Source organism: Pseudophryne corroboree, chromosome 1, assembly GCF_028390025.1.
Source record: "Pseudophryne corroboree isolate aPseCor3 chromosome 1, aPseCor3.hap2, whole genome shotgun sequence".
NCBI classification, from domain to species: domain Eukaryota; kingdom Metazoa; phylum Chordata; class Amphibia; order Anura; family Myobatrachidae; genus Pseudophryne; species Pseudophryne corroboree.
In genome coordinates, this window is record NC_086444.1 from 488,104,247 (window position 1) to 488,126,371 (window position 22,125).

Genomic DNA, 22,125 nt, shown 5'->3' on the forward strand with positions numbered 1-22,125 from the left:
CTGATAGGCATCCTTGTGAGTTGCCTCATTGAGCCTGCGATAATCTATGCAGAAGCGCAGACTACCGTCTTTCTTCTTCACTATCACCAGTGGAGCGGCCCATGGGCTGTGGCTTTCACGGATGACTCCAGCCTCTTTCATCTCTGCAATCATGTTCCTCACTGGCTGGTACATGGCTGGAGGGAGGGGTATGTGTCATTCCTTGATAGGAGGAGTTGTCCCCGTGGGGATGTGATGATACACTTCATCCGCTTGCCCAAAATCAGAAGGGTGTTGGCTGAATGCAGCAGCGTTGCGTTGCACAATCTGTAATACTCCATCTATTTTATCAGTGGGGGTGTCAACATCGCTGATCTGGATCCTGGCCCACAATGGGGGTTCTTCCTCGGTCGCCGACGTTTCTCCGTCTGCCGGTCCTGATTGAGCCACGGTTACACCCTGTCCCACGATGTCTTGGAAGTCGATCCAACTGACCTTCGCCACCGGACAGTACTTGTAGAGTCTGATGGCATACGAGTGTGGGTTCAGAAGACGGACTGGTACCCTCCCATGTACCACTTTGTCTAGTGTCCTCACCACAGCGAATGGCTGTTGTCCATCACAGTCACAGGGTTCCACCAGAGCCTCGTAGTCTCTCCCCCCCGGGGCCAATCCTTGTTTTGCACCACACTACTTGCTCAGAGTTCGGTCTCAGCAGAACAGGTTGGCGGTCGGTGATTCGGGCCTTTCCAATCTCACCCTGACCATTAACGAATTTCCTTTGGCCCTCTAGCACTTTGACGGTCTGTTACATAGTAACATAGTATCTGAGGTTGAAAAAAGACAATTGTCCATTGAGTTCAACCTATTTGTGGTCTCCTATGCATGATGATTTGACTAAAATTTCTGACTGATGCTGCTGTCAGCCGTTGCATTTTATCCCTATGTATAGTAACTATAATGCATGACTATGCACCATACCCCTGGATATCCTTATCCATTAGGAATTTATCTAACCCATTCTTAAAGGTGTTGACAGATTCCGCCATTACAACTCCCTCGGGCAGGGAATTCCAAACACGTATTGTCCTTACCGTGAAAAAGCCTTTACGCCGTATTGTGCGGAATCTCCTCTCCACTAACCTGAGCGAGTGTCCACAAGTCCTCTGTGTTGATCTAACCAAAAACAGGTCCCGCGCAAGCTCTGTGTATTGTCCCCTTATATATTTGTAGATGTTGATCATATCCCCTCTTAGTCTCCGCTTTTCCAATGTAAACATGCCTAGTCTTTCAAGCCTTTCCTTGTATTCCATCGTCTCCATGCCCTTAATTAGTTTGGTCGCCCTCCTCTGTACCTTTTCAAGCTCCAGGATATCCTTTTTGTAGTATGGTGCCCAGAATTGTACACAGTATTCAAGGTGTGGCCTCACTAGTGATTTATATAACGGGAGTATAATACTCTCGTCCCTAGCATCAATACCCCGTTTTATTCATGCTAATATCTTATTAGCCTTCTTTGCTGCAGTCCTACTTTGGGTACTACTGCTTAGCTTGCTATCTATGAGGACACCTAAGTCCTTTTCCAGTACAGAATCCCCTAATTTTACCCCATTTAGTAGGTAGGTGTAATTTTTGTTCTTGTTACCACAGTGCATTACCTTACACTTGTCTGTGTTGAAGCGCATTCTCCATTTGGCTGCCCATGCTTCTAATTTAACTAAGTCGTTCTGAAGAGACTCAGCATCCTCCTCTGTATTTATAGCCTTACACAATTAGGTATCATCTGCAAAAATTGACACCATGCTCTCTAGACCTTCTGTTAGGTAGTTAATGAAAATATTGAACAATAGCGGTCCTAATACTGAGCCTTGCAGGGCCTTTTGTTCCTTCGGGGCCGCGGTCTTCATCTCGTGTCGTAGGGCTTCTACTAGTTCCTCTGGACAGTTTCTCAGAATGTTCATGCCCAGGATCACGGGTGGCAAGTGCGCGCTGGGCGCGGTGGTGATGAGGTATCCTTGGCTGGTCAAGGTAGCGTTTCCTACTTCCACATTGGCTTCCCAGTAGCCCTGGAAGGCGATGGGTTGTCCATTGCTGGCTAGCAGGTGGAGCCATGTAGCGGGTGGGGACACAATGGTGGCTTCGTCCCAGTGTTGAAGGAACTTCGTGAATCAGATTGTAGAGACTTGTGAGCCTGTGTCCAAGAGAGCCGGTATCTCGTTCCCATTGATGCGGATGTTCAGGTGAGGGCACTCTCCTACATACTGGGGCCACCAATCCCGCGATGGCGAACCTGTCAGTGGTTCTCCTCCTGAGGGTCGGTCCCTCGCCTCGGGGTCCTCCCATTTAAAGGGTCAAGCGGGCAGTTTTGTTCGATGTGTCCGCTCTGGGGACATCCCCTACAAATTGGTCGACCCTGTGGGTCAAACCGATCGGTAGGCCGTCGGCCTGACTCTCTCGTGACCTCCCATCGAGGGTGGCTTCTTCCACCGTGTTCCTGATGCCATTCTCTGCGTCGGCGTCCATTTGGTTCTTTGCCGAGTTCTTCTAGCCTCTGGCTCATCCGGGATAGGCTGAGCATCACTTCTGACATCTGTCGGTTCAGGGCTTCGATAGGGTCTGGCCCTGGTGGGGCCTGTGCCTGCTGAAGGACTGCCCCCACTCGGGTGGTGGCATCTACATTCTTGTATGGAGGGATGCTCTGGAGGCTGTCTTCATCCACTTTCCTTGGTGCCTCATCGTCTTCAGTCCTATCGCCCTGATTCGATCCTAATATCTGTAGAACATCTTCTTTAAACGCAGAGAAAGAACTGTCTGGCTTTTGGCGTCTCCACATTCGTAATTGTGACCGAATTGCTTTGCCTTGCGCTCCCTCAATAAATAAATTAATTAGGGTGTCATCGGTCAGTCCGACATCCAGTGGATCCAGTGTTCGTACAGCCCTCATGGCTTCCTGTAGGCCTAGTGCAAATTCCCGTAAAGATTCACCTGGTCGTTGCTTTCTCGCGTACAGACGGCTCTTTAGTTCTGCTACCGTTTTGCATTCAAATATATTCTTTAATTTCTGGAGTATACAATTTGCACTCTTCTACTCTGCATCCTCCCATGCTTCTACTTCCCTCAGTGCTGGGCTGGTTAATTGTCCCTTCAGGATCTCTATTTTTTGTTCTTCCGTGAGCGTGTATAGGCGAAACATGGAGAGCATTTTGTCTTTGAATGCCTTGAAAGTACTTGAGCCAGGGACTTGTTTTCATGCGTATGTCGGCAACCATGGGGCCCCAAAGTAATATGGCATAGTGATAGGTGATGCCGTTGTCCCTGTCGGGTTTCTGGGTGCCGCTGGTGGTTGTCCCTGTCCCGAGGATGACTCAGGAATGTCCGGGTTTGACATCTTGAAACAATCCTGTTTGCAGACGCCAAGTTCGTACCTGAGGTTCGGTCATCTTCGGCCGTATACACTCTTCAACGATGTCGAGGCAAGCGACTATTCTTTCCATCACCTGTGAGGCGGGGACAGAGGGACCAGGAGAACCCCGGAAGGACAACCCAAACACAATATACTCAAGGACCACTACACATGGGGACGGTGACAACCATTTATTGCACTGAAAATATCAGTCACCGCTATAACTCAATTCTCACTTGGAGCAATTGCATATATTAAACATCCTCACAATACCCTATTTCTTTCCCTGTCTACAGCAGTAATCACAGCTTAGTATCTGAAAAGATATGACAATAACTTGGTTAAACAATCAATCATTGTTACATACAATAGTAATCATTTGAACTGTAACAATATTTTGAGGTAAGCAATGTCTGGGCAGTAACATGGAAGCACTTCCTAGACTGTCCGCAAGGGGGCGTTATACGCCGGGCACTAATGTTCCGTTCCTGCGCCCCAGTGGGCGTTAGGTAAGTATTCGTAGGAAGGTGTGCAAGACTAACTGTTGGTAATACAACACAGCAGCAATGGCTAACGGTATCCACGGAAAAGGTGAGTCACTGAGGGTCACTCTACTCCTAGCAAAATATTGCCCCAGGCAGACGGGCACGCCGTAGACGCTGGTGGCTTTCTACACAGATTGACTTTCAAGGGAGCTCACATAGAAGCAGCTCATGCGGGGTGTCACCGTAAGGGCCAGGTATAATGGAGGCTGAGGGGAGATTTTTTAGACTGTAGCGTCTCTGGGTAGGGGTGTCCCCCTGTTTACCCTATATATTTCATTACAGTTGGACCCCACTAAATGTAGGTTTTCAGGGGTAAAAGTGGCTCGATACCTGCTACAGGGGTGGATGCCCCGGTTTAGTGGTCTCCTTCCGTTAGGTTGCGGCAGCGTCTTCTCTTTTTTATCCACGCGGCGGTGTTTTCTGTCTGCACCCGCCGCGGCTCTTGTACAGCAGCCTCGGACACCAGGTTCGCTCCCCCCCGTGTGCAGCGGCAGCCGGCGATGCCTTCCCGGCTGGTGCGTCTTCTCCCCGCTGCTCCGGTCACTCACTGGTGGCGGCTCGCGGGAGTCTGCGCTCCTTGCTCCCTGGCTGCAGCTGGCGGCTCTCCTCTCTCTCTCTCTGCGGTGGCTGCGGCGGGCGGCGTCCAGCTCTCCTGCGGCTCTCTGCAGCGGCTCTCACCTCCACACACGGCCGTTCTCTCTCTAGGCTGCCGGCGGCTCTTCTCCTGCGGGCACTCCCGTGGCGGCTGGCGGCTCTTCTCTCAGCCCATCCACGCGACGGAACCCTCTCTCTGGGTGCGGTGACGCGGCAGCGTGCCCGGCCTCTCTCTTCTCGTGCTGGTCCCGCTGCACACCGCCTTATCCCTCCATTTCTCCTCCCCCTTGCTTTTTCCCGCATCCTCCGTCCTCCAATCCCCATCCCCAGGGCTTCCCGCTCTCCAAGATCCGGGCCGTTGCTAGGTGACCACCAAGGGACTTAACTCTTAGTGTCCCCTTTTTACAAAAGTCTCTCAGGCAGTTTTGGCTGTAAAAAACAGGAAAGTCAGTATGCCTTGGGGTCCCCAGACGTGGGTGCCACATATATATATATATATATATATATATAGTCTGCATGTTTTTTGACCGGCACTCCTTTTAGAAAAGCAGATACCTGGGTGCCCTCCCACGGACCTCTAGGGAACAATGCAAAGTACAGAAATTTGAGAGGCACTCCACGGATTTTTTAAAATAAATATCACAGCCACCACAGCTTGCTTTGTCAATGTTCCTGACGAAAGGCTCCATTAAAGCGCACCGGAAACGTTGACTAAGCAAGCTGTGGTAGCTGTGATATTTATTTCAAAACTCCGTGGAGTGCCTCTCAAATTTCTATATTATATATCGTTCCATGCAAAAACAAGGAGGTTTCTATAATTATTCAAAACTAATGAAAACAACAATTATAATACATCAATAAATGACATAAACATAAATGGAATCGTATATACATAACCAATAAGTAAAATTAGGATCCTGTTTGTAACAGCAGAAGAATGTTGCTAAAAATATTGCTACAAGTTGTTTCTTAATTTAAGTACATCATTTAGTTGTAGTAAGTATTAATAACAGTGTTGCAGATGGGTTGTTAGTACCAGGGGCGGATCCAGAAGAAAATTAAAGGGGGGGCACCATGATAGGGGAACAGTAATAGTTATATTTCTATAGATTGTAAGCTTGCGAGCAGGGCCTTCCTACCTCTGACTGTTTGTTTATTACCCAGTTTTGTTGTATCATTGTGTCCAATTGTAAAGCGTAACGGAATTTGCTGCGCTATATAAGAAACTGTTAATAAACAAATAAAATAAATATTTACATGCACCTAAGGCACGCGTGCTCCCAGATAAGAGGAGTGGTATCATAGGGTGCGTGGCCTCACATAATACGCCATCAGGTAATGATTGGCTGTAGGAGAGCATCCTGGTTTATTGCCAGTGTTTCACCCTGATGAAAAGGCTGATTGGGCCTTGAAATGTTGGTCACCTGTTTCATTAGTTATGGGAACCTGGAAGGCACCCCAGCACAATATAATTATTATAGTTTATAGTTGGTGGTGGCAGGTGCAGCATACCTTGTTTTGGGCACTGCAGTGAGCCTCAGACTGCAGGACACGAACTGCCCATCTTTGATTAGCAGAAGCAGCCAGCTGGATCTCCAACAAGCAGCATAAGACATCTGCAGGACAGCCCTGTCACAATCACACGGGCTGCCTTCTCAAAGCTGAGGTTGAGTTTGACTGTACCTAGCATGGTGGTAAAGGAAGTGGAGGAGGAACTGCTGGGAAACTATGCGGTGCAGTGAGGGCTAATGAGGCCTTCTGTGCCGTCATAAGTAACAATCTTACTCGATGCTGGCATTTGAACCCCGCACCTGGGCTGGACTCTGGCCAGCTGGCAGTGGGGGAGGTAGGTGGTGGTGTGAGCACACGGAATTGCTGTTAGGGCCGCGGCGGGTCCTAGTGCCTGACGGCTCTTTAATCAATCAAATCAAATCTGACTGACAGAAATAGCAGTGGTGCTGCTGCTGTTCTCCTTTTGAAAAAAGAAGAGTCAGAAACGACATGGGGGGGGGGGGGCACGGGCCCCCCTACCTGGATCCGCCTATGGTTAGTACTGTAGTGAGTGTTAATAAGAAGCAACGGACTAAGGGGGTCATTCCGAGTTGAACGCTCGCTAGCTACTTTTAGCAGCCGTGCAAACGCATAGTCGCCGCCCATGTATTTTCACTTTGCAAGTGTGCGAACGTGTGTGCAGCCGAGCAGGACGAAAACGTTTTTTGCAGTTTCTGAGTAGCTATGGACTTACTCAGCCCTTGCGATCACTTCAGTCTTTTTGGTCCCGGAATTGACGTCAGACACCCGCCCTGCAAATGCTTGGACATGCCTACGTTTTTCCAAACACTCCCTGAAAACGGTCAGTTGCCACCCACAAATGCCCTCTTCCTGTCAATCTCCTTGAGATCGGCTGTGCGAATGGATTCTTTGTTAAATCCATCGCCCAGCAACGATTCGCTTTGTACCCGTATGACATGCCTGCACATTGCGGTGCATACACATGTGCAGTGGTAAACTGTTCGCTGCGCTGCAAAAAATGGCAGCGAGCGATCAACTCGGAATGACCCCCTAAATCAGTTAGATAGGCAGCATATAAATGTTCAGAACCAAGGTCCAATTAGGAAAATGTATGTAATGAAAGTCCTGATTTAGCTTTCCTGATTAATGGACTTCTGTGACAATAGGAACGTGTGCTGCAGCGATACAAAAAAAGTATATCTTACATGTTTATTGGTTTCAGTATATTTCTCCCTGGAGCCTAGCACAGCTGAAGGCATGTGATTGATCTAATCAGAGCAGCTGTGAAGCGCTTCCTTTTAGAGGCAAGATGGGAGTGTCTTCACCTGTCAGTCTGGAAGGTGGAGGAGGAGTTTAGGGTATATAGGGTCAGTCTATGCCATATGTTTGTATGAACGACAAATGGCTGGGGATTAGGTCTCTGTTAGTGGGTTACATGTCTGTGAACATTTACATTGTAATGGTTACTGGTCTGTGGTCTTCCTGAAAAGATAGAACCATGGTGAAGAAGGCCAGATTCAGTGTATGTCTCTACTACACAGGTTCTTTATCACAAGTGGCATCAGAAGTGGATGCTAAGGGAAGCTAGTTTCCACTTCCCAACCCATAAAGAAGCCAAAATTGAGGAAATACTGAAAATGCTCGTGAGCTGGTAGCAGCAAAGTCAGCAGCAGCAATTTCAGTAGCAGCTGATACAAATGCAACAGCAGCAATATTTATGTTTTGAATGGCTTTTTCAGCAATGCCAGCAACAACAGTCCAGGCCTAAAGAGAAGCCCAAGCTTCAGAAAATGTCATCTGACAATAACTTAGAAGTCTACCTCACTACCTTTGATAAAATGGCAACTAAGGCAAAATTGCCACCGGAAGTCTGAGTGGAGAAGCTTGCACCATACCTGCTCAGTGATGCCCAACATGGTTATATGGACCTCAAGGAGTGGGAGGCACCAGTGTAATCAACCTTAAAAATGTAAATACTGGTTTGTATCTGTGTTACTGGGCCAGGCCGAGCTTCCGTGAGTGGCATTTCTCCCGATAAACTCTGGTCAGAATTTGGTTAGCTACTTTGAACAAAACACCAAGAAAATGATTGAAATCAGAGGAAAACTCACCCAATTGGATGGGGGAGATGCTGGCAATTAACCACTGCATCTAGACTTTGGACTGAGGTCTGCAAAAGTGGGTGATACAGGCAGACCCCCAACACCCTGCTGGTGGAGATATATGGGGTGTTGCAGCAAATAACCAAGCCCCATTATCCAGGAATGTCCGGGGCCTAATTATGAAAAAATCAGTGGATAAACAGGTGATATGAATGCTGGCTAAGCTAATGTTATAGAATGTAAGAAACCATGACACATCCAGATGGACTGCCTGACACTGCTTGTGTATTCATGGGACATCTGAGGAATACAAGAATATCCTCCTTCCAGTCACCCTCAGAGTCCAGACCATGTTAACTATGGCACCAATTGCTCCTAAGCTGCCATATCCACTTATCTTGGGAAGTGATTAGCCATTGTTCAAGGATGTGATCTCACAGCAAGTCATACCTGATATGCCGGTAACTTATTCAAAGGCCTGGTCTTCTGGTTTAATGGATATGCCCAAGGAATAGCAAGATCTACACCTCAGGATAGCGGAATGGCCATTGCAATAAGCTCCAAGGATATCTATCAGGCAAGGGTCATGCAGCGAGCGGGGAGGATCATTGATGACCACTCCCACCCCGCCCATGACCTGTTCCAGCTGCTGCCTTCTGGCAGGCGGTACAGTTCAAGGTTCGTGAGAACAGCTAGACACAGAAACAGTTTTTTTCCTCAGGCAACTAACTTTGTTAATTCAGCAATAGCTTAGTCCTATTCTCAAACCTGTTCTGTACTCAACTCATGTACTCAAGCTATCGTCATGTGTTCTTCCTTCCTTATGTTTCTTGTCGTATGTCATATACTGTCTGGGAGCTGTGGTTTTCGGAAACAAATTCCTTGTGTATTATGTACTAAAAAACTTGGCAATAAACTGATTCTGATTCCAGCAACCACAGGCTAGGTGACATGAAAAATACACAGCATGAATAACACGGACTGACCGTCCTCGGACCTCCTGGGGAAACCCACAGATGAGCCCATTCTGGAACCCAATGAAGTCACAGACTGGTCACCAGAGCTGAGACCATGGTCCTAATTCAGATCTGATCGCAGCAGCAAATTTGTTAGCTAATGGGCAAAACCATGTGCACTGCAGGGGAACAGATATAACATGTGCAGAGAGAGTTAGATTTGGGTGGGTTATATTGTTTCTGTGCAGGGTAAATAATGGCTGCTTTATTTTTGCACTGCAATTTAGATTTCAATTCGAACACACCCCACCCAAATCTAACTCTCTCTGCACATGTTACATCCCCCCCTGCAGTGCACATGGACCAATCTTCTGAAACAGCATAGGCAGATCTATGTCTGGCCCTTTGTACCTCTCTAGTACTACAGGCACACAATTATACTACAGAATTCTCCACCAGACAGATGCCTCTGATGTTGGCTTAGGTGTAGACCTGTCTCAGGAATGTAAGGGGGTAGAACACCTAGTATTTTACTTTGAGTATAAAGTTGTTGCCGAGTAAACTAAATGCTACAGTAGAGAAGGAGTGCATGGTCATAAAGTGGGCCATAGAGCCACTTCGGTACTATTTGCTGGGAAGAGAGTTTTCCTTACTCATGGACTATGCTCCATTACAAGGTTACTAGGTGGTTCCTTGTGCTACAACCTTTTCAGTTCACAGTGGAGAATAGGCTTGGGATCCCACACAAATATGCAGATGTCCTGTCCTGTAAACTTGTACTCCTCGGGAGGTGCATGTCGCTTGACTTGTCAATGCTAGTGGAAGGAATATGTGGCAATAGGAACAGTGTGTTGCAGATTTAACAAAATGTGTTTATTACCTGTTTGTTGGTTTCAGTGTATTTCTCCCTGGAGCCTAGCACAACTGAAGCCATGTGATTGATCAACACAGAGCAGCTGTGAAGTGCTGCCTTTAAAAGGCAAGGTGGGAGTATCATTTGCCTGTCAACCTGGAAGGGGGAGGATGAGTCTATGGTATATAAGGTATGTCTGGGCAATTTGTCTGTATGGCCGATGCTGGAAAAATTAGCCGGTGACTAGGAGGAGGTCTCTGTTAGTGAATGACAGGGCTGTGGTCATCCTGTTGAAATAAAACTGCAGTGAAGAACTACAGAGTCAGTGTGTGCTTCCACCACACAGCTTCTTTATCACACTGCATATAGGTGGTCATTCCGAGTTGATCGCTCGTTAATTTTTTTTCGCAATGGAGCGATTAGTCGCTAATGCGCATGCGCAATGTCCGCAGTGCGACTGCGCCAAGTAAATTTGCTATTAAGTTAGGTATTTTACTCACGGCATTACGAGGTTTTTTCTTCGTTCTGGTGATCGTAATGTGATTGACAGGAAGTGGGTGTTTCTGGGCGGAAACTGGCTGTTTTATGAGTGTGTGCGAAAAAACGCTGCCGTTTCTGTGAAAAACGCGGGAGTGTCTGAAGAAATGGGGGAGTGTCTTGGCGAACGCTGGGTGTGTTTGTGACGTCAAACCAGGAACTAAACTGACTGAACTGATCGCAGTGGCAGAGTAAGTGTGGAGCTACTCAGAAACTGCTAAGAACTGTCTATTCGCAATTCTGCTAATCTTTCGTTCGCAAATCTACTATGCTAAGATTCACTCCCAGTAGGCGGCGGCTTAGCGTGTGCAAAGCTGCTAAAAGCAGCTTGCGAGCGAACAACTCGGAATGACCACCATAGTAAATGTTCATAACACTTACACATAATTCTGCTGGGAGCTGAATGAGGCTGTCCAGGACTCTTAATCTGACTGCAGCACACATGGCCTGATTCTGTTTAGGAATAAAGTAAGAAAGATCAAATAACTGTGTACCTGGACAAACCATCTTGTACTGCAATTAATGTAAATACATCCTATTTATGTATTTGGGATAAATACTGGCTGCTTTGCATGTAGACCATAAATGCTGAAAAGCTTTCTTTCTACAGTGCAATTTAGATTTGAGTTTTGACATTCCCCTCTCGCATATACATTTCTCTGCACATTTTAAATATACCCCACCTGCAGTGCAGAATGGTTTTACCAAGATGCAGTTGCTTGCTCTTTATTACCCTATTCCCAACTGAGAATCAAGCCCTCATTCATTGTCTGCATGTTCTGATTTGGGGTGGTAAGTAGCTTGATAATTCTTGCTTTATGCTATGATAGAAAGTGGCTGGTAGTGGTTTGTACCTGCATGCTGGCTGCTAACTGCTGGCAACAGGAATGGGTGAATGATGTCAACGTGTTTAATTTCTCCTATTATGGGAAATGTAGTGGTCAAAGGAATGAACCTCCAGTCTGACAGTCGAGAGGGGATGGGATTCTCTTGACTCTTCACTTATTAAGAGAGAAGTCATGGCATGAAATGTCTCCTCCTTCTCCGGAGAAGGGTGATATTTGATAAAATGTATGCTTTGTGGCAGGTCTGCTATTGTCAAACTCTTCTATAGCATTTCATCTTTCTATCTGCTTCCCAACACCCAAACCACATATTGGCAAGAAAATACAGATGTGTCTTCTTACTGTACATCTTGGCTCTGAGCGCTGGACTTAAGTATCCTAGTCATAACATGTAAATAATACCTGTTTTGGTGTGCTAAGACATGAGAAAATCCATGCCATGCAATACACAGCTTAACCACTGGCACACATACCACGGAACTGCGGTGGTGTAAAGTCTCCCTTTCAATTTTCATTAAAAAGAGATACTGCCATTTCTAGTGTAGTGTACAGTATCCCTGTCTGCTAAACTGCTGCTTCAGGTACTAAGCAGCAAGTCAGAGACAACTGGTCTCAATCATCTTATCGGTACCATCTGTGGTTTTGTGATTAAGGTGAATGCTTAACATAGCCGCCAACCAGGGTTTTGATTCCCTGTCGATATTACATTTTTATCATACTTATCTTTTGAATATTGTTGCGTCAGGATTATGAATTATTCTAAGATAAATATTGTATTTCAATTTAAACACTGACAATAACAAATATGGGACATTTTAAATCCTATGCAAACTTTTAGAAATGAGCTATTATACTGTATATGCCCTATTGAATATTAACCTACTTAAATGTGTGTATATCTACCCTTTCTCTTTGGCATCCCAGTCGTGCATAATTCTTGGCCCCATGTCTCAACTACCTTGCCTTTTTATAGTCCAGCCTCTCTGGTTTACTTCAGTTAAAGCCACCCTTATCAATGTGGTTATGCATACTATAATGACGGATATGCACATTCCCACTTCAAAATATATGACTGCTGTAACGCTCTAACAACATGCCATAGGTTTCTAATGATATTGTTTACATTAATAATAGTCCAAAATCCTGATATTGCAAAAGTTCTATAAATGTGCCTAATGCTATACCTGTTTACAATTTTTTGTCCTTCAATTCCAGATCTGTTATATATAATTTCCCTGACAATGTTGTCTTGGGGAGATGTAGGATTTGTAAGCCAAGACACATTTTCACATCTGCTGAAGGAAGGATCTGGGTAATTGAGGGCCTGCTGGCTTTGGATTACCCTTGAATATGCACTCTTATGCCAAGATCTGCTGATGAGAGGACCTGGGTTATTGGGGACCTGCTGACATTGAGTTTCCATGGTTTTTGCGCTCTTATGTCAAGATCTGCTGATGGAAGCTTCTGGGTAATTGAGGACCTGCTGACTTTTAGTTTCCCTTGGTTATGGACTCTTATGACGAGATCTACTGATGGGATGACCTGGGTTATTAGGGACCTGTTGACATTGAGTTTCCATGGTTTATGCACTCTTATGTCAAGATGTGTTGATGGAAGGATCTGGGTGATTGAGGGCCTGCTGACTTTTAGTTATCCTTGGTTATGGACTCTTATGTAAAGATCTTCTGATGTGAGGAACTGGGTTATTGGGGACCTGCTGACATTTAGTTTCCATGGTTTATGCGGTCTTATGTCAAGATCTGCTGATGGAAGCATTTGGGTGATTGAGGGCCTGCTGACTTTTAGTTTCCTTTGGTTATGAACTCTTATGCCAAGATCTTCTGATGGGAGGTTTTAGCTGATTGGGGGCATGCTGACTTTGGGTTACCCATGTTTATGTGCATTTATGCCAAGGTTTGCTGATGAGAGGATTTGTGTGATTGGGGTCCTGATGACATTTGAGTTACCCTGTGTATGCGCTCTTATGTTAAAGTTTAGTGCACGCAATCTGCCTTCCTGCAAAAAGAAATACTAAAAATATTCTGAGTACATATAAATGTGTCACGTGTTCACTTAAATGCTTTATGTGCCTTTTGGATTTTTATAAACTATTGTTAATACAGTATGTTTTTTATTTAAACAGGGAGCTTTAGTGATTTTTTTGTTAAGTTGTATTATTTTTTCCTTGTACATTGGTAAGGTTTGCAGGAGCATTCTCTTTAATATGAAGGTTGTTCTCTGGGCATTTTTGACTTGTAATGGTTGATAGTATCTGTAGGAAAAAAATGTGTGGGCTTAAGTTGGGGTTGTGTAGCCACCTCAGGCACCTCTTGAAGTTGTGCTACTGACTGTATAACAATGGTTGTTAAAGGATGACTGTTGTCTGAGTTTTTTGCTATCTGTTGTGGATTTGAGGCTTTGTAGCAAAAGAGAGAGAGACATAAGTAGGATTTGCTTTGTCCCCGGGAAGGATTTTTTAGTGGAAGTGTACAAGTGGAAGTTTTTGGATAATGTGTTGCACAAAGCAAGCTATAGAAAATTGTATTTGGAATCCTTGTAAGGATTTTCTTGTTCCTGAGATACGGAAGCCTTTCTGCTGTTGTACAGTATACTGTAGCTCTTATATTTATACTTCTTTTGATTTACAGTCATATGGCACTGAAAGTGCAGCTTGTTTATAGTCTGTGGTCTATAGTGTTATAAACTTATATGATTCTTTGTTAGGTTGTAGTTATAGGGGTGTTGATCATTGGGTCGACCTGAAAAATGTCGACAGTATCTAGGTCAACCCCAACAGGCCGACTTGGGAAAAAGGTTGACATGGACTAAAGGGCGACACAGAAAAGGTTGACATGAAGTTTTTTGTGTGTGTGTGGTTTACTCCATAAAATGACCGGGAACCCCAATTAGTGCTTCCGCGTCTGCTTGCATTGCTCGCTTTGCTCATCATGCTGAGGACAATGTTACTATTCCCAATCATAGTCCACATGGATGGTAAAGTATGTAAAAGTTAAAAATGAAAAGAAATTGTAAAAAACCCATGTCGACCATATGCTGTGTCGAACATCGCCATGTCAGCCTTTTGACAAGGTTAACATAGTGGGGGAAATTCAATTTTTTGAAAAGTCGGTTGGGTGTCGTTTTTTTCCTGTCTATTAGATAGTAAAAAACAGACACCCAACTGACTTTCAAACAATTGAATACCCCCTTTGACTGTGTATACCAAATGCATATCGACCAATGGGGGTTGACCTTTTGACTGTCAACCTTAGTACTGTCAACCTATAATACAGATGCAGGTTACAGCTCTTTTTTAAGTTCTTTTGTGCTGTTAACAGTCCTTAAACGTAATGGTGTAATCAGTGGTGAATTTCCCATTAGACACGTGAGGCACGTGCCTAGGGGTGGCACCTATTGGGGGGCAGCTGTGTTGGTACTGTCAGACTGAAATGTACCAGTACCTGCTAATTATTTCCACTGTACTATACCATATGCCATCTTGAATGGAGTGTAACCAGGTAAGACATGCACATACTGCCCCTGTAAACTATCTCTCTTAGTAAATACGTATACAAAATTGAAACAAAAAAAAGTCATAGTTAGTGGCTTTTATTTGTTATTCTATTCAATTGTCTATCATGTAATGAAGGCTTTTAACCAATCAATTAAAATAATAAAATTGGTGGTGGGGGGATGGGGGGTGGCTGTACTGTCATGCCTAGGAACGCCTTCACTCCTAAATCTGCTGCTAGGTACAGATGTAGCCACCTTTATCTTGAGTGGCTGAGGCGTTTGTCCCATTCGAGCATACGCAGCGTACTGGGGCGTAGCGAGGCGCGCCTAGTCACAGAGAGGCTATCTAATCGCACGGAGACAGACATTTGACGTTTGGTGTTACCTGTACGTGTAATACCTGCGATCATCCACCAGATGTCGCTTTTTACACTCACCACTGTGCATGCGTGTGGGCTCCCATAAAATATAATACTGAAATACTGTACAGTACTGTATAGTAAGGACTACTTTACTAGTGCAACCGAAAACCAGTAGTGTACACTGACGCAAATGGACGTGTTAGAAGTTCATTATTGCCTAATAATATTAGGAATATTGTACAGTATGTTAGCATCCTAATCCTGTAGCCATTTGTCTTAATCAAAACTAATGGATTTATTCATCTGTCTGCGGCGAAGTGGTGAAGTGTTCCGCTTCATACAGTATACTCAGAGTCCCGTGTTCGATTCCTAAAGTACAGTACGAACGCATGTTAGTTTTTTCCAGACACTTTATAATTTTTTTTAATCACATAAACCAGGGCAAAGCTGCAGCAGATGTACTGTTAAGGTTCTATGCACCATACGGTACACATACAATTCTGTAGCAGGGCAGACTCAATTGAAATGGCTACTGCCTGTGACTCCATGGAGGCTCTCAGCTATGGAGCGAGTGATGGCATAGATTTTGCGGACAACGGGGCAGTGCTGAAGGTGCGTCACAATCCCCTTGCTAAAATACATAGGGGCGATAGGAATAAGTGAGGTCTATGCACATTACGGTACACCGGACTTGATCGCATAGCACACTGTCAAAATGGCCATCGCCCCTGAACCCCCACTACGTGGCAGCAAGCGCTCAGAGATGGAGTGAGAGATAGTAGTGGAGTGAGAGATACAGTAGCAGTAGTCTTGAAGGCTACGGGCAATGCTGAAGAAGCGTCACAATCCCCTCGCCAAAGCGATAGGGATAAGCGAGGTCTATCATTGTGGTACACCGGACTTGATCGCGTAGCACACTGTCAAAATGGCCATCGCCCCTGAACCCCCACTACGTGGCAGCCAGCGCTCGGAGATGGAGTGAGAGATAGTAGTGGAGTGAGAGATACAGTAGAAGTAGTCTTGAAGGCTACGGGGCAATGCTGAAGAAGTGTCACAATCCCCTCGCCAAAGCGATAGGGATAAGCTAGGTCTATCATTGTGGTACACCGGACTTGATCGCATAGCACACTGTCAAAATGGCCGTCGCCCCTGAACCCCCACTACGTGGCAGCCAGCGCTCGGAGATGGAGTGAGAGATAGTAGTGGAGTGAGAGATACAGTAGCAGTAGTCTTTAAGGCTACGGGGCAATGCTGAAGAAGTGTCACAATCCCCTCGCCAAAGCGATAGGGATAAGCGAGGTCTATCATTATGGTACACCGGACTTGATCGCATAGCACACTGTCAAAATGGCCGTCGCCCCTGAACCCCCACAGCTGGAATTCGACCGCAATTTCATATACCATGTGACTTAAGCTTGTGTACAGTATCTGTCATGAGGTGTTTTTTTCACTGACACTATTATTTTTTTCTATTGTAATATACAGAGGCGGCAAACTAGCCAAACAGGAATAATCAGCTTCTGCTGAATAAAATGAGATGCTACAGTACATGCCTATATTCTGTGTGTGACTGCGGCTCTATGAAATTACATCTGAAAATGTAAATACGAAATGCATTACTAATGTGCAGCATTATGTGTATAAGGTGTGCTACAATATTTTCTGGCGTAACATAAGGAAAGGGCACTACTGCATGGTCTAATGCAGTGGTTCTCAAACTCGGTCCTCAGGACCCCACACAGTGCATGTTTTGCAGGTAAGTTCACAGGTGTACTGTATTAATTACTCACTGACACATTTTAAAAGGTCCATACATTAGGTGGAGCTAATTATTTCACTTGTGATTCTGTGAGACCTGCAAAACATGCACTGTGTGGGGTCCTGAGGACTGAGTTTGAGAACCTGTGGTCTAATGTAAATAAAGATCAATGTGGTGGGGTGTAATGTGAATAAGGGGCAATACTGTTAGGAGTAATGTGGTACTATCATATGATGTACTGTAACAAGAATAAGAGACACTACTGCATGATATAAAGTGAATAAAGTTGCAGTACTGTGTTGTGTCATTTCATCTGGGGGTATTATTGTGTTACCATGCCCCTTCCCAGCAAGAACTTGCACTGTTTTGGGCTGGCACTAAATGTGCACATTGTTCCTACAGTATTTAAATTATAGGGGGTAGGAGCGCCAAAATGGGTGATGGTGCTGGGAAAGGGGTGCAGGGTTATAGGCGGAACTAGCATCTGTGCAAGAGGGCATCAGCCGAAATGTAGCCTAGGGCATCATGTTGGTTAGGGACGGCTCTGGTAATACTGTACAGTACAGTACTTTGCATTCAATAGAGATACTGTTTGCACACAGGTTTTACATGAATCATTGGCAATGCTGCAGGAGTGTCTCATTAGGCAATCTAAAATATACCACGACTATGGGTGGGGATACAGTAGGTAAGTCCTGTCATCATAAGCTGTCTGCTGTGTATAGCAGATTTTCATCTGGGATGCATTTGTGTTTTTGTAATAAAAAAAAACAAAAACATTTTACTGTACATTTAGTGGATACAGTATTTCTCCCCCATAACGGCACATCATACTGTACAGTTACCCCCATGTACTGTACTGTACCGTACCATACTGTATAAGGTATTATTTATTGGAAAAAATCAATATTAATGTAAAAAAAAGTATTTATTACAATATCCGATTGCATGTACTGTACTGATCAAAATGTACAGTACTCTTATTCAGGACTTATAAAACAGAAAATAACTGTTCATACACATCAATAACATTACTACTGTATAATATTCAACATTAGTTTATGCAATAATTAGACAAAGGGAATTTTATAAACATTTTTAATAATGCACCAATTAAAAATTTTAAACAAAATATAGTACAGAACTACATATTTGTGGCTTGACCAATTCTTTCGACTATAACAGGTAATACTTTATACCGGTGATTTATATAATTATTACAATGCTCAGGTGTGAGTACTTCTAGCCAAAATTTCTTTATCCCATCCAACAGCTGCTGTTTTGTTGTTGGCTTCGCAACACTCCTAATGTACCTCTTCAATTGAGCCCACACTAATTCAATTGGATTCATGTCTGGTGATCTATAAAAAAATAAAATAAAAAGAGTATAGAAAAAAAGTTAGTCAATTAATGACATTAAATAGAGAAAATTAAACATACGGTATTGTACTGTTTATTAAACTAAAAAATATATTTACAGTACTAGAGTGCTACCCAAAATTTTACTTGTACACTGTTGAAAGAATACTCACTCTGGTGGTGTGCGTTCCCAATTCATACCTTTCTCTTCCATAAATTTGGCAGAGGCGGGTAGTGGCATTTAGCGTAAAGAATCGCTCCTGCAGATCTACTCTGATTTATGTGAAACTTGTGTGCATCCTTCCATTGGATGTACAGTATTAGAGACAAAAAAAATATTAAAGTGAATGTCACGGGAACACATAAACAAAAAAAAAAGCTGGCACTTCCATCCCATTGGTGATGGTTTATGCTGTAGGGGACTCGGACGCTCATATAATTGCATTTCAAAGCCACGGTATTTCCCATCATCTCCCCCTACCCCCATCGCCCTTCCCCCCTGGGAGCCTGCACAGATCATGCAGTGGACAGGGAGGGAATTCAGGTCCTGTGCAATACACGAACGCTGAAAATCTACAGTACTGTTTTGCTCAACTCATTGCCGCTGTGTAGTTGCATTTAGCATAAAGAATCGCTCCTGCAGATCTACTCTGATTTATATGTAACTTGTGTGCACCCATCCATAAACTGTCTTACAATAAAAATAACATAATACAGTATATTATTACAATATAAAAAAAAAACAAAAAAAAAAACATCCGGTCTCGAACCCTGGACCCCCAGCGTGGGAGGTGGGAGCCTTCATCGCTAGCCCACGACGCCCGCTGAGGATTCCCAATTTCATGTGTGAAAGTACAACAAGCAGCGCCCTGCCCCCTCCCCATTGGTGTTGGTTTATGCCTTAGGGGACACGGACACTCGCATTTGTAGAGCACAGTCTTTCCCATCGTCTCCCCCTACCCCCATCGCCCTTCCCCCCTGGGAGCCTACAATACTGTTTTGCTCACTCAGAATACACTCAATTCTACTCATTGCCGCTGGGTAGTGGCATTTAGCGTAAAGAATCGCTCCTGCAGATCTACTCTGATTTATGTGAAACTTGTGTGCATCCTTCCATTGGATGCACAGTATTAGATACAAAAAAAAATATTAAAGTGAATGTCACGGGAACACATAAACAAAAAAAAAAGGCTATCACTTCCTTCCCATTGGTGATGGTTTATGCTGTAGGGGACTCGGACGCTCATATAATTAAATTTCAAAGCCACAGTATTTCCCATCGTCTCCCCCTACCCCATCGCCCTTCCCCCCTGGGAGCCTGCACAGATCATGCAGTGGACAGGGAGGGAATTCTGGTCCTGTGCAATACACGAACGCTGAAAATCTACAGTACTGTTTTGCTCAACTCATTGCCGCTGTGTAGTTGCATTTAGCGTAAAGAATCGCTCCTGCAGATCTACTTTGATTTATATGTAACTTGTGTGCACCCTTCCATTGACTGTCTTACAATGAAAATAACATAATACAGTATATTATTACAATAAACAAAAAAAAACCATCCGGTCTCGAACCCTGGACCCCCAGCGTGGGAGGTGGGAGCCTTCATCTCTAGCCCACGACGCCCGCTGAGGATTCCCAATTTCATGTGTGAAAGTACAGCAAGCAGCGCCCTGCCCCCTCCCCATTGGTGTTGGTTTATGCCTTAGGGGACACAGACGCTCGCATTTGTAAAGCACAGTCTTTCCCATCATCTCCCACTAGCCCATACCCATTATGCCTTAGGGAACTCAGACGCTCATTTACTGTACATGTATTTTAAAAGCACGGTGTTTATACATTGTATTGTGTGTTTATACTTTGTACAGTATTGTACATTCTTCCTTTTACACAATTACTGTAGTTGCGTCTCCATACAGTACAGTAGGTCACCATCTTTTTCCACCGCCTCCCGTTACGCCTACAGTATTGACATTACAGTCGTCACTGACCAATTGCCAGAGCTGTAGATCAATCCGCCGCTATACTGTACAATCGAAAGTACTGGATTAGTGGAGCATTAGCCACCCAGTGGTGGAGATGTGTAATGCATGCTGAGTATCTAGATCGCCTCAACGCGTCTGCCTGCGATTAAACTCAGCTATCGCCCTAGCGTGGCTAAACGGCCGTCTAGCTGGAGAATCGGTCAAGATGAAGGTGGCTACATCTGTATAATGATATATTACTAATGGTGTTTTGTATATGGTTCTGTCTAAAGCTAGAATGAATTTGGTACAAATTCTACTCAGAATGTAGCTTACAGTCATTTGTTTGTTTATACTGTACTTCATTTGTATGTGTGTGGCTCTTTACTGTTGTTAGTTCTAATGCTAGTTGTGAATTTTTGTATTGCTGTGCATGTGTATGATAAGATATTAGTACTTCTCATGATATGTGAATTTTGCATGTGTTGTTTAAGGCTCTTTGTGTGGTGATAATGATCTTAACTTACAAAGCAATGACAACTATTAGGGCTGTAGAGCTGTATTGTGTACCTTGATGAGGAATATACCTCTATACACAAACACACCGGTCTATTCAGAACATTGGCCCTCATTCCGAGTTGTTCGCTCGCTAGCTGCTTTAAGCTGCAGTGCACACGCTAAGCCGCCGCCTACTGGGAGTGAATCTTAGCTTAGCAGAATTGCGAATGAAAGATTAGCAGATTTGCGAACAGAAAATTCTTAGCAGTTTCTGAGTAGCTCCAGACTTACTCAGCCATTGCGATCAGTTCAGTCAGTTTCGTTCCTGGTTTGACATCATAAACACACCCAGCGTTCGCCCAGACACTCCCCCATTTCTTCAGACACTCCCGCGTTTTTCCCAGAAACGCCAGCGTTTTTTCCCACACTCCCAGAAAACGGCCAGTTTCCGCCCAGAAACACCCACTTCCTGTCAATCACACAACGATCACCAGAACGAAGAAAAAACCTCGTAATGCCGTGAGTAAAATACAAAACTTTTGAGTAAAATAACTAAGTGCATGCGCTCTGCGAACCTTGCGCATGCGCAGTAAGCGACTAATCACAATATACCGAAACTCGGCAACGAGCGAACAATTTGGAATGAGGGCCATTACCAACAATCATCCCTACCTCATTCTACCCTGCCCACTGCTTGCAGTCCCAATCTCTCTCACCTAATCTTTATAGGCTACATAGCTTTACTTGTACAGTGGTGCATCCATTTCATATTATCCACATATACTGTAATAGCTATATTTAAATATCCATAGCACATTGAATTTATTTTTATGTATATTGAATTATGTACTCTATGCAGTGTTTCAAGGTTTCAGAAGCCATATAACTGCAGACCTTTTAGTAATATAAAGTGATGCAAACTCAAATGTATGCCTTTGCTATCATTCAGAGCATTAGAAACATAACTAATAGACAAGTGACTGTTACTGCATGTCATGGAACGGGATCGGTATGAAATATCTACAATCAAAATCCCAACGGTCGAAATCCCGACAGCAATTGACCGACGGTCAAAATCCCGACAAAGTCAAAATCCAGACATGTTCAAAATACCGACATTTAAAATACCGACAAGGTCAAAAAACCGACATGTAAAATGTCAACAGGTCAAAATGTCGACATGAGGTTTTCGTGGTTTTGTGTGTATGTCGACATAGGTACCATATAAGTATACTGTGTCCCCTCTCATGGCTCGCTGTGCTCGCCATGCTTTGGGCACGGTACCTTGCTGCGCTCGGCACACTATTATATTCCCCCTCCAGGTCCACTAGGATGGTAAAGTATAAA